This window comes from Phoca vitulina, unplaced genomic scaffold, assembly GCF_004348235.1.
Source record: "Phoca vitulina isolate PV1807 unplaced genomic scaffold, GSC_HSeal_1.0 scaffold1, whole genome shotgun sequence".
In the NCBI taxonomy this organism is placed as follows: Eukaryota; Metazoa; Chordata; class Mammalia; order Carnivora; family Phocidae; genus Phoca; species Phoca vitulina.
In genome coordinates, this window is record NW_022589704.1 from 60,250,174 (window position 1) to 60,260,974 (window position 10,801).

General features: G+C 38.8%; 1 non-coding gene across 1 annotated transcript; it reads right to left on the reverse strand.

The window, feature by feature from the left end:
* Positions 1–6,266: 6,266 nt before the first annotated feature.
* LOC116638006 lies at positions 6,267–6,373 on the reverse strand. The gene has a single exon (XR_004300585.1). It is a non-coding gene; the product is annotated as a U6 spliceosomal RNA (small nuclear RNA).
* Positions 6,374–10,801: the final 4,428 nt, after the last annotated feature.

Here is a 10,801-nt window from a genome sequence, read left to right on the forward strand (position 1 = left end):
TCATGCTCCGTTTTATGAAGGAAGTAGGTCTCTTCTGCTCTGTTCTCTGTTTTAGAGTCAGGAGCTGATCTGTGCACTGATGTCATGCTGGACCTTGATTTGTTTTATGTTGATGACATTTAGGAATAAGAAATGGGAAGCAAACTGATCTTCTTCATTGAGTTTTGATGGATAAAATGGCCTTCTTTAAGCTTTTCTTCTTTCAGTTGGAAAGTATTATAAGATACAAGTTGAACACTGAAGTGTGGATCCAGATAGACATAAGTTCAAATCCTCTATCGGCCCCTTATTAGCTGGGTGATCTTGGGCATGGAATCTCTTCTCCCAAATTTGGATCACAGGATCGAATCAAACTCTGAGAAGTGGAGATACAGTTCTAAATTTGGAGCCCACCAAGGAAAAATTCAGGGAGGACTCCTTTACCCTTCTATTCTTTGAATAAACAAGTGTAACTCAGTGATCACACCTGCAGCATTAAAGCCATCAAGAAAAGATGAAAAGCAGCCAGAGGCTGGTCTCTAACTAGTTTGCTGTCCATTGCCTAAATCAGCAAGCTAAATGCCTGATCCTCAAGAAAATTGTTAGGGTTTTTTGCAATAAATTTTGTCTCCAGGCCCCACTGAGTCTTGGAGATCTGTGATTATACTCAGAAAATAGCCTTTTTTGAAATAACGTAACTTGTAAATAGGTAGGAAGTTAGAACTTTTAACCTACAACAAGAACAACAACAACAATAATAATAACAGATTAATTTGAGGGTGCTTACTATACATCAGGCACTGTGTTAAGCACTTTATTATGAATCAACTCTTTTAATCTGACAACCACCCTATAATGTAGGTGCTATCATTTATCTCAATTTTAAGATAAGGAAGTTGAGGCACAGATGAGGCACCTGGGTGGCCCAGTCAGTTGAACGACTGACTCTTGGTTTTGGCTCAGGTTGTGATCTCAGCGTTGTGAGATGGAGCCCTGCGTCAGATGCTGTGCCGTGGAGTCTGCTTAAGACTCTCTATCCCTCTCCCTCTGCCCCTCCCCCCATGTGCGCACTCACTCACTCTCTCTCTCTCTCTCTCTCTCTCTCAAATAAATAAATCTTTAAAAAAAATTAAAAAAGGAAATTGAGGCATAGAAAGGGGTAGTGGCTTGCTTGCCTGGCAGAACCAGGATTTACGTTCACGCTGCTTCAAGGCCCATGCGATGAACCACTCTCCAGCTCTATAAGCCAACTTCTTTAAAAATAATTATAATGACATCGTGTGTGTTCTAATTATAAAAGTAAGTCATGGTAGGAATTTTTGAAACAGAGGAGTAAAGAAGCCGAAATTATTCATATTTTTATCACCCAGGGATAAGGTTTATTAACACTTGGGTCTATTTCCTTTTAGAAATTAAATTACATATATAATTCTCTTTTCAAATAGCATAACACTGCATATAAATTTTTTAATTTAATTTTAAAATTTGAGCATCTTCCCATGTTATTAAATGTTCTTATGAACATAGATTTTAATGGCTGCAAATATTCCAGTTATTTGGAAGTATCATAATTTAGTTTTAAAATCTCGTAACACTGGACCATTGGGTTGTTTCCAACATTCCTGAGACTTCTCTGTTGGTTTCTTGAGGATTCCCTAGCTTCATACTTTCAAGAGCTGCCTGGGCTATTGGAAGAACGGCTTATTTTCTATTGAAGGGAATGTGCTCACATACCTCTCGCCAGGTAAGAACACCCCTGAACCACTGAAAACAGGTGATATTTCAGAAAATTCTCTTGAGTGTCCAAATTCTCAATGAGAGTCCAGAATTTTATTCAATTTTCTTTTCTTTAAGATTTCATTTATTTATTTGACAGAGACACAGCGAGAGAGGGAACACAAGCAGGGGGAGTGGGAGAGGGAAAAGCAGGCTTCCCGCAGAGCAGAGAGCCTGATGCGGGGCTCGATCCCAGAACCCTGGGATCATGACCTGAGCTGAAGGCAGACGCTTAACGACTGAGCCACCCAGGCGCCTCAGAATTTCATTCAATTAAAAAAAACTTTAATTTTTTCCTAGTTTTGTAAATAAAACATATATCTCATAAAGAAAGTAGAACATACAAATGAGCAAACAAGGAAAAAAACATCTAAAATCACACCACTCAGCTTGATGAGTATTTATCTTTTGACACTATACACTACCTTGTTACCTGCTCATTTTATTAAATAGCATATTACATCCTTTCATAATGTATACATATATCAAATCATCACAATGTACACTTGAAATATCTTACAATTTTATTTGTGATAACACCTCAAAAAGCTGTAAAAAACAAACAGGTACCAAATGGTAACTGATTTCTTCTCAACCCCCCTCCAACCCACAGGGCTGATCCATACAGACAATCACTTTTAACTCATTTATTTTTACATAAATATGAAGCATTTTTTTTCTCCTTATTCATTTTGCCACACCTATCATGGAGTAGTTGCTGTACTTTCAAAGGCCAAAGTGGGGTCCCTACCATCAAGGAGTCTGCCTTCTACTTGAGGAAGCAAGACCCATATTCTTTAATCAAGTCAATAAATGGGCAGAAGACGTGAACAGACACTTCTCAAAAGAACACATACAAATGGCTCAGAGACACATGAAAAACTGTTCATCATCATTAGCCATCAGGGAAATTCAAATCAAAAGCACATTGAGATACCACCTTACACTAGTTAGAATGGCAAAAACTGGCAAGAAACAACAAATGTTGGAGAGGTTGTGGATAAAGGGGAACCCTCTTACACTGTTGGTGGGAATGCAAGGTGGTACAGCCACTTTGGAAAACAGCGTGGAGGTTCCTCAAAAAATTCAAAATAGAGCTACCCTATGACCCAGCAATTGCACTACTGGGTATGTACCCCAAAGACACAGATGTAGTGAAAAGAAGGGCCATATGCACCCCAATGTTCATAGCAGCAATGTCCGCAACAACCAAACTGTGGAAAGAGCCGAGATGCCCTTCAACAGATGAATGGATAAAGAAGATGTGGTCCATATATACAATGGAATATTACTCAGCCATCAGAAAGGATGAATACCCAACTTTTACATCAACATGGATGGGACTGGAGGAGATTATGCTAAGTGAAATAAGTCAAGCAGAGAAAGTCAATTATCATATGGTTTCACTTATTTGTGGAACATAAGGAATAGCATGGAGGACATTAGGAGAAGGAAGGGAAAAATGAGGGAGGGGGGAATTGGAGGGAGAGATGAACCATGAGAGACTATGGACTCCGAGAAACAAACTGAGTGTTTTAGAGGGGAAGGGGGGTAGGGGGATGGGTTAGCATGGTGATAGGTATTAAGGAGGGCATGTATTGCATGGAGCACTGGGTGTTATATGCAGACAATGAATCATGGATCACTACATCAAAAACTAATGATGTACTGTATGGTGACTAACATAACATTAAAAAAAAAAAAAAAAAGACCCATATTCTTGGGAAAAAGACAAAAAGATAAGACCCAAAGTGGTGTTTCCAATAAGGACATATGTGGGAATAAGGAAACATGCAGAACATTTTACAAATCCAAACCCATTATCCCATCTTTAACCCAGCCCATTGTGTCCAATTTTTCCCTCTGTCCCTCCTTTACCTCAAGTTGCTTGACAGAGGGTGTAGTTAGCTGTGCCATGTATTATGCCCCTAACCAAATGTCTGCCTCTGACTTTTAAAGAGATACTTCTACCTCACCTTTCTAATTTATTTAAAAAAAAAAAAAGGAGTACATTTGTACCAGAAGCTAAGCCTAAGTTTATTTTATTTTATTTTAAGATTTTATTCATTTACTCGAGAGAGAAAGTGTGAGAGAGAGGAAGCACGAGAGGGGGAAGGTCAGAGGGAGAAGCAGACTCCCTGCCGAGCAGGAAGCCCGATGTGGGACTCGATCCTGGAACTCCAGGATCATGACCCATGACGAAAGCAGACGCTTAATCGACTAAGCCACCCAGGCGCCCCTAAGCCTAAGGTTATTTTAAAAGACTCTTGATTGAAATCAGGAAAGACAGGACTCTGAGCTGCTCCAGTTTTCCCAGACAGACGTTATTAAAAATGGGAGTCTTATTTCCAGAGGAATTGTGAGCCGAGGGATTGCTATACTAAGGGTATGACAAGTGGTAAAAAGATCAGATGAAACATAATCATCTTGCTTTGTGATCAAACTAATGCTGAAGGAGCTTCAAAATGCCTTATTTTGTAAGCTGTCTGAGGGAATAAGCAAGCAGTTTGAGTTAAAACTCCTACAGCTCTCTCTATTTCATAGCTTCGGGTCATTCCCATAGCATCACTCTGAACTCACTTTTATTATTTACCAGAACCCCACAATGTATAATTAAATAATCAATTATGTTTTAAAGAGATTTAAAAGTAATAACAACCAAAGAAGGTCTTTTCTATCCACCCACAGAGTTACCATTACTGGTGCTCTTGTTTCCTCTGTGCAATCCAGATTTCCATGTGGTATAATTTTCCTTCTTCCTGAATGTCCTTTAGCATTTCTTATAGTGTAGATCCACTGGTGCAAATCTTCTCAGCTTTTGTATATCTGAAGAAATCTTTCACTTTGAAAGATGTTTTCACTGGGTATAAAATTCAAGGATGACAGTTGTTGTTTGGCTTGGTTTGGTTTTTTCTGTCAGTACCTTTAAAGACATTGTTTCATTGTCTTCTGGTTTGCATTTTTTTCAGACAAGAACTTTACTGGTCTGTTGTCATTCTTATCTTTGTTCTTCTGGCAGATTGTAAGATTTTCCTCCTTTCACTGGTTTTGAACAATTTGATTCTGATGTGTGCTTTGGTGTAGTTCTCTTCTTGTTGCTTATGCTTGGGTTTGTTGAGATTCTTAGATCTGAGGGCTTAGGATTTTTATTAAAGTTGGAAATTTTTCAGCCATTATTTCTTCAAAATGTTTTGTCCTCCCATCTCTTCTCTGTTACGGCCTGAATTGTGTCCCTTCAAAATTCATATGTTGAAGCTCTAACCCCCAATGTGACTATATTTGGAAATAGGGCATTTAGGAAGGTAATTAAGGTTCAGTAACATCATAAGGGTGAGGCCCTGGCTGTGTCCTTCTAAGAAGAGGAAGAGACACCAGAGATCAATCTCTTTCTACACACATGCACAGAAGAAAGGCCAAGTGAGGACACAGTGAGGAAGCAGCTGTCTACAAGCCAGGAAGAGAGATCTCACTAGAAACCAACCCTGAAGTCACCCTGATCTTGGACTTTCCACGTCCAGAACTGTGAGAAAATAAGTTTCTGTGGTTTAAGCTGCCCAATCTGTGATATTTGTTATGACAACTGTAGAAGGCTATTATAATAGTTCAGAGAATTCCCATTTTAGCCATCCCACTCACCTCCACCAGACATCCAGTTTCCCCTATTATAAACATCCTACAGTAGTGTGGTATATTTGTTAAAATTAATGAACCAATATTGATACATTATTATCAGCTAAAGTCCATAGTTTATTCAGATTTAATCTTTCCCTAATATACTTTATTCTACCCAGGATTCTTCTAGTATACCAAATTACATTTATTTGTCATGTCTCCTTAGGTTCCTCTTGGCTGTGGTAGTTTCTCAGAATTTCCTTGTTTTTGATGACCTTTGAAGTTTTCAGAGGCACTGGTTAGGTTATAATAGGATGCCCCTCTATTGGATTTTATCTGGTTTATTTTCATGATTAGATTAGGATTATGAGTTTGGCCATACCAAAACAATACCCTTCTGAGCATTCTTCTTGACAACCAGTATAGCACAAGGTTTTTCCACTCTGGGTACTAGGAACATAAATTATTCCTGGCCCTGTGTGAAGTCTGAAGACTGTGGGCTCCTTTCCAGTGGGTCTTTTCCCTTACTTGGGTAGGTTCCTCATTCATATATCCAGTTGCTACTTAGCTGAGGACTGAAAAGGAACCATAGTTTTCTGGAGCCCTTGCTCTATCTCTGTGCAGCTCTCTCCTCTCTGGCACTCTGCCCTGTGAATTCTGTCTGCCTTGCTTCCTCCAAACTCACAACTCTGGCTACTCAACTCAGGGAGATTACCAGGCTCTGTTTGGGATTTTCCTCCCTATACTATATAGCCTGGAAACTCTCTAGGCACTAAACTAGGGCTATCATAGGGCTCACTTCATTTATTTCTTTTCTCTGAGGGATTACTGTCCTAGGTTTCATGTGTCCAATGTCTGAAAACCATTACTTCATATTTTGTCTTTTTTCTCAACCCTTTTTTTTAATGGAACACTTAACAAATTTGCCGGTCATCCTTGCACCGGGGCCATGCTAATCTTCTCCGCATTGTTCCAATTTTAGTATATGTGCTACTGAAGTGAGCACTTGTTTCTCAATTTTAAGTGGAGAGAGTAAATCCAGTTTCTCAGTATTATGGCCACATACTGAAGTCAAAATTATTTTTTTGTTTTATTGTGGTAAAATATACGTATCATAAAACTTACATTTAGCCATTTTAAGTGTACAGTTCAGTGGCATTAAGTGCATTTACCTTGTCGTGCAACCATCACCACCATCTACCTCCACAACTTTTCCATCATCCTAAACTGAAACCCAGTACCCATCAAACAATAACTCCCCATTTTCTCTTCTCCTCAGCCTTTGAAAACCACTGTTCTGTTCTCTGTCTCCATGAATTTGACTACTCTAGGTCCCTTATATATGTGGAATCATATATCTGTCCTTTTGTTTCTGGCTTATTTCACTTAGTGTAAAGATTTTATTTATTTGAGAGAGAGAGAGAGAACATGAGTGGGGGGAGGAGCAGAGGGAGAGGGGAAGCAGACACCCTGCTGAGCAGGGAGCCCAAGGTGGGGCTCAATCCCAGGACCCCGAGATTATGACCTGAGCCAAAGTCAGATGCTTAACCAACTGAGCCACCCAGGTGCCCCTTATTTCACTTAGTGTAATATCCTCAAGGCTTATCCATGTTGTAGCATGTGTCAGAATTTCTGTATTCTTTCTTTAAGATTTTATTTATTTATTTGACAGAGAGCAGGAGAGAGAACAAGAGAAAGCACAAGGGGAGTAAGGGGTAGAGGGAGAGGGAGAAGCAGACTCCCCACTGAGCAGGGAGCCACATGCAGGACTTGATCCCAGGACTCTGGGATCATGACCTGAGCCGAAGGCAAATGCTTAACCAACTGAGCCACCCAGGCAGCCCAGAATTTCTGTCTTCTTGAAGGCTGAATAATATTCCATTGTAGGTATATACCACATCTTTATTATCCATTCATCTGTCAATGGATATTCAGATTGTTTCCACCTTTTGGCTATGACTAATGCTGCTATGAACATTGGTGTATGTTATGGACTGAATTGTGTCTCTACAAAATTCATGTTAAAGCTCTAGCCCCCAATTTGACTATATTTAGAGATAAGGCCTTTAGGGAGGTAATTAAAGTTAAATGATATCATAAGGGTGGGATCCTAATCTGATAGGACTTGTGTCCTTATGAGAAGAAGAGACAGATCAGAGATTTATCTGTCTGCATGCAGAGATTGATCTATTTGCATGCAGACAGACTAAGTGGGGACACAGCAAGAAGGCAGCTGTCTACAAGGTAGAAAGACAGATATCACCAGAAATGCACCCTGACACCACTCTGGTTTTGGACTTCTCCAAAACTGTGAGAAATTAAATTTCTGTTGCTTAAGCCACCCAGTCTGTGGTATTTTGTTATGGGAGCTTGAACTGACTAATACAGTGTACAGGTATCTGTTTGAGTCCCTCAGTTCCAGGAGTGGAACTTCTTTGAATTTTTTGAGGAACTTCTATACTGTTTTCTGCAGTGCGTAATTACATTTTTAAAAAGATTTTATTTATTTATTTATTTATTTATTTATTTATTTATTTATTTAATTAATTTGAGAGAGGGGGGGAGGGAGGGTATGTGTCGGGGGGGGGTGGGGGGAAGAGCAGAGAGAGAGGGACAAACAGACTCTGCATTGAGTGTGGAACCTGACATGGGGTTGATCCCACGACTCCAGAGATCATGACCTAACCCAAATCAAGAGTTGGATGCTTAACCAACTGAGCCACCCAGGTGGCCCGTGTAATTACATTTTATCATCAATTTCTCTGGCTAGAAAGTAAGCTCTGGGAAGGCAGATTAAATCTCTTGTATATGTAGTGCATAGCATGTTATAAATGCTCAATAAATATATGTCAACTCCATGAGCAAATACATGAATTTCTGCACCTGAAAATTAATTATTAGTAGTAATAACTACTTGAAGCAGCATTATATTGTAGAAAAAATTCATGAAACTGGAATTTTTGTTGTACCTTTGCTACCAACTTACTTGTGACCTTGGATAAAATATTAAATCTCTTGGGATCTCAGTGTTGTCATCTGAAGATGAAAGAGTTGTACTGAATGATCTCAAGGTCCTTTCAGCGCTAATATGTCTTGGTTCTCTAATTCTCAGTGCTGGGATACCTAGTATCATTAGTTTTACATACTTGAAAATACTATGGCTTGTCAAGTTGCCTGCTATTAGGGCTTGGGCAAAGCAGGGTACCAGGTTAAGGTCCTGATGGGTTGAATTGGGTTGGCTATTTCCCAGAATTACCAACGGTAGAGGACACATCAAAGATTAGGTTAATAAAAGCAATATCAGTTATCAAAACTAAGAGTCAAGTACAAGGGCTTTAGGTGGGAGCCAATGATACCACAAAGAGGTCAGGAAATGGGCTGCAAAGCTAGACTACAAAGCTGAATGGTGGTTGGCTTCATTATGGTGGCTGTAGAAAGTGCTGGGTCTCCAGAGTTCTGTGACAGGATTCTTTGTGTCTGTCTTCTAGGATATAAAATTGGAGTGTTAATTACTACTTTTTCTACCACTTAGGCCAAAGATAAATGGAAATAAAAAACTTCAAAAAGAACCAGGCCTTAATTTTTTATGAAATATTTGAAAAATTAAATGTAAAATTTATTTAAGTTAGAGCAAAATGTAAAAATTGGTGAATTTGGAAAAGAGTATTTAGGAGTTCCTTATATTATTCTTGTAACTTTTCTGTAAGTTTGAAATTATAAAAACTAAAAGTTATGAAGAAGAAGAAGAGTATTTTAATGTATTTTAAGGAAAGCAAGAGAAAAACCAGAAGAGGACATACAGGAGCTTGCCTAAGTGTCCTTTATCTGCCTCTCTTCCTAGAGTACACTCTACTTTTCCTGGAAGTATTAGAGTTGCCATAATTTAAATCCATCCCCACTATGGGGAATATTTACTTCACTCTGGAAACATTTTATATGAGACTTTACCCACAACAACTTTAAAATTGATTTTATAAGCATAGAAAAACTGCTTCTAGGGCAAAGTATCTAAATCATCTTATTATAGAAGTTTTTTGACATTGTTCCTAGGTCTACATCAAAGTATCAGTGTATTAATATCTAGAACTCTAATTTGACATTAGAAATTCAAGAAACCACAATTTTAGATTTACCAGCTTATCAGAAATCCTCTGATTTTTAGCTAAACTACATCATTACTTTGGAAGAAAGTATTTCCAAAATATAAATCTGATAAAGGGCTTATATCCAGAATAAAGAACTCTTAAACCTCAGTAATAAGAAGATAACATGATTTTTTTTTTAAGGTAAAAGATATGAGGACATGTCACCAAAGAAGAACATAGCAAATAGGTGCATCAAAAAATGTTTAATACCATTAGTCATTAGGGAAATGCAAGTTAATATGGCAATAAAATACCACTACACAGGCACTAAAATGGCTAAAATTAAAACACACTGATAATACCAAGTGTTGGCAAGACTGTGGAATGGCCACAATGTTTGTACATTGCTGGTGGGAATGCAAAATTTTATACCCACTAGGGAAAGCAATATGATTGTTTCTTACAAAATTAAGCATCCACTTACCATCTGATCCAGCAATCCCACTCCTAGATATTTACCAGAGAGAAATGAAAACATACTTCACTCAAAGACTTGTACTTGAGTATTCCTAACAACTTTGTTTATAATCATCAAAAACCGGAATCACCCAAATGTTCACCAACTGATGAAGGAATAGACAACGTGTGCTAAGTCCATACAGTGGACTACGACTCAGAAACAAAAAGGAACATACTACTCACACACACAACAACATGGGTGAATCCCAAAAGCATTATGTTAAGAAAAAGAAGGCAGACACGAAAGATCACACACTGTAATTTCATTTATGTAACATACTGGAAAAGTCAAAACTAGAGTTAATAAAAGCAGATTAGTGGTTGCCTGGTGCCAAAGATAGGGAGAGAATTGCAAAGGGGCAGGAGGGAATCTTTGAGGTTTGATGGAAATGTTCTATGCCATAATTGTGAAAGGTTTTATTTTTTTAAAAGATTTATTTATTGGGGCACCTGGGTGGCTCAGTCATTGAGCGTCTGCCTTCAGCTCAGGTCGTGGTCCCAGGATCCTGGGATTGAGCCCTGCATCGGGCTCCCTGCTCAGCGGAAAGCCTGCTTCTCCCTCTCCCACTCCCGTGCTTGTGTTCCCTCTCTCGCTGTGTCTCTCTCTGTCAAATAAATAAATAAAATCTTAAAAAAAAAAAAAAAAAGAGTGCTGAAAATTTATTTTAAAAAAATAAATAAATAAAAGATTTATTCATTTGAGAGAGAGAGTTGGGGGTGGAGGGGCAGAGGGAGAAGGAAAGAGAATCCCAAGCAGACTCTGCACAGAGTGAGGAGCTCCATGCAGGGCTTGATCCCATGACCCTGAGATCATGACCCCAGCCGAAACC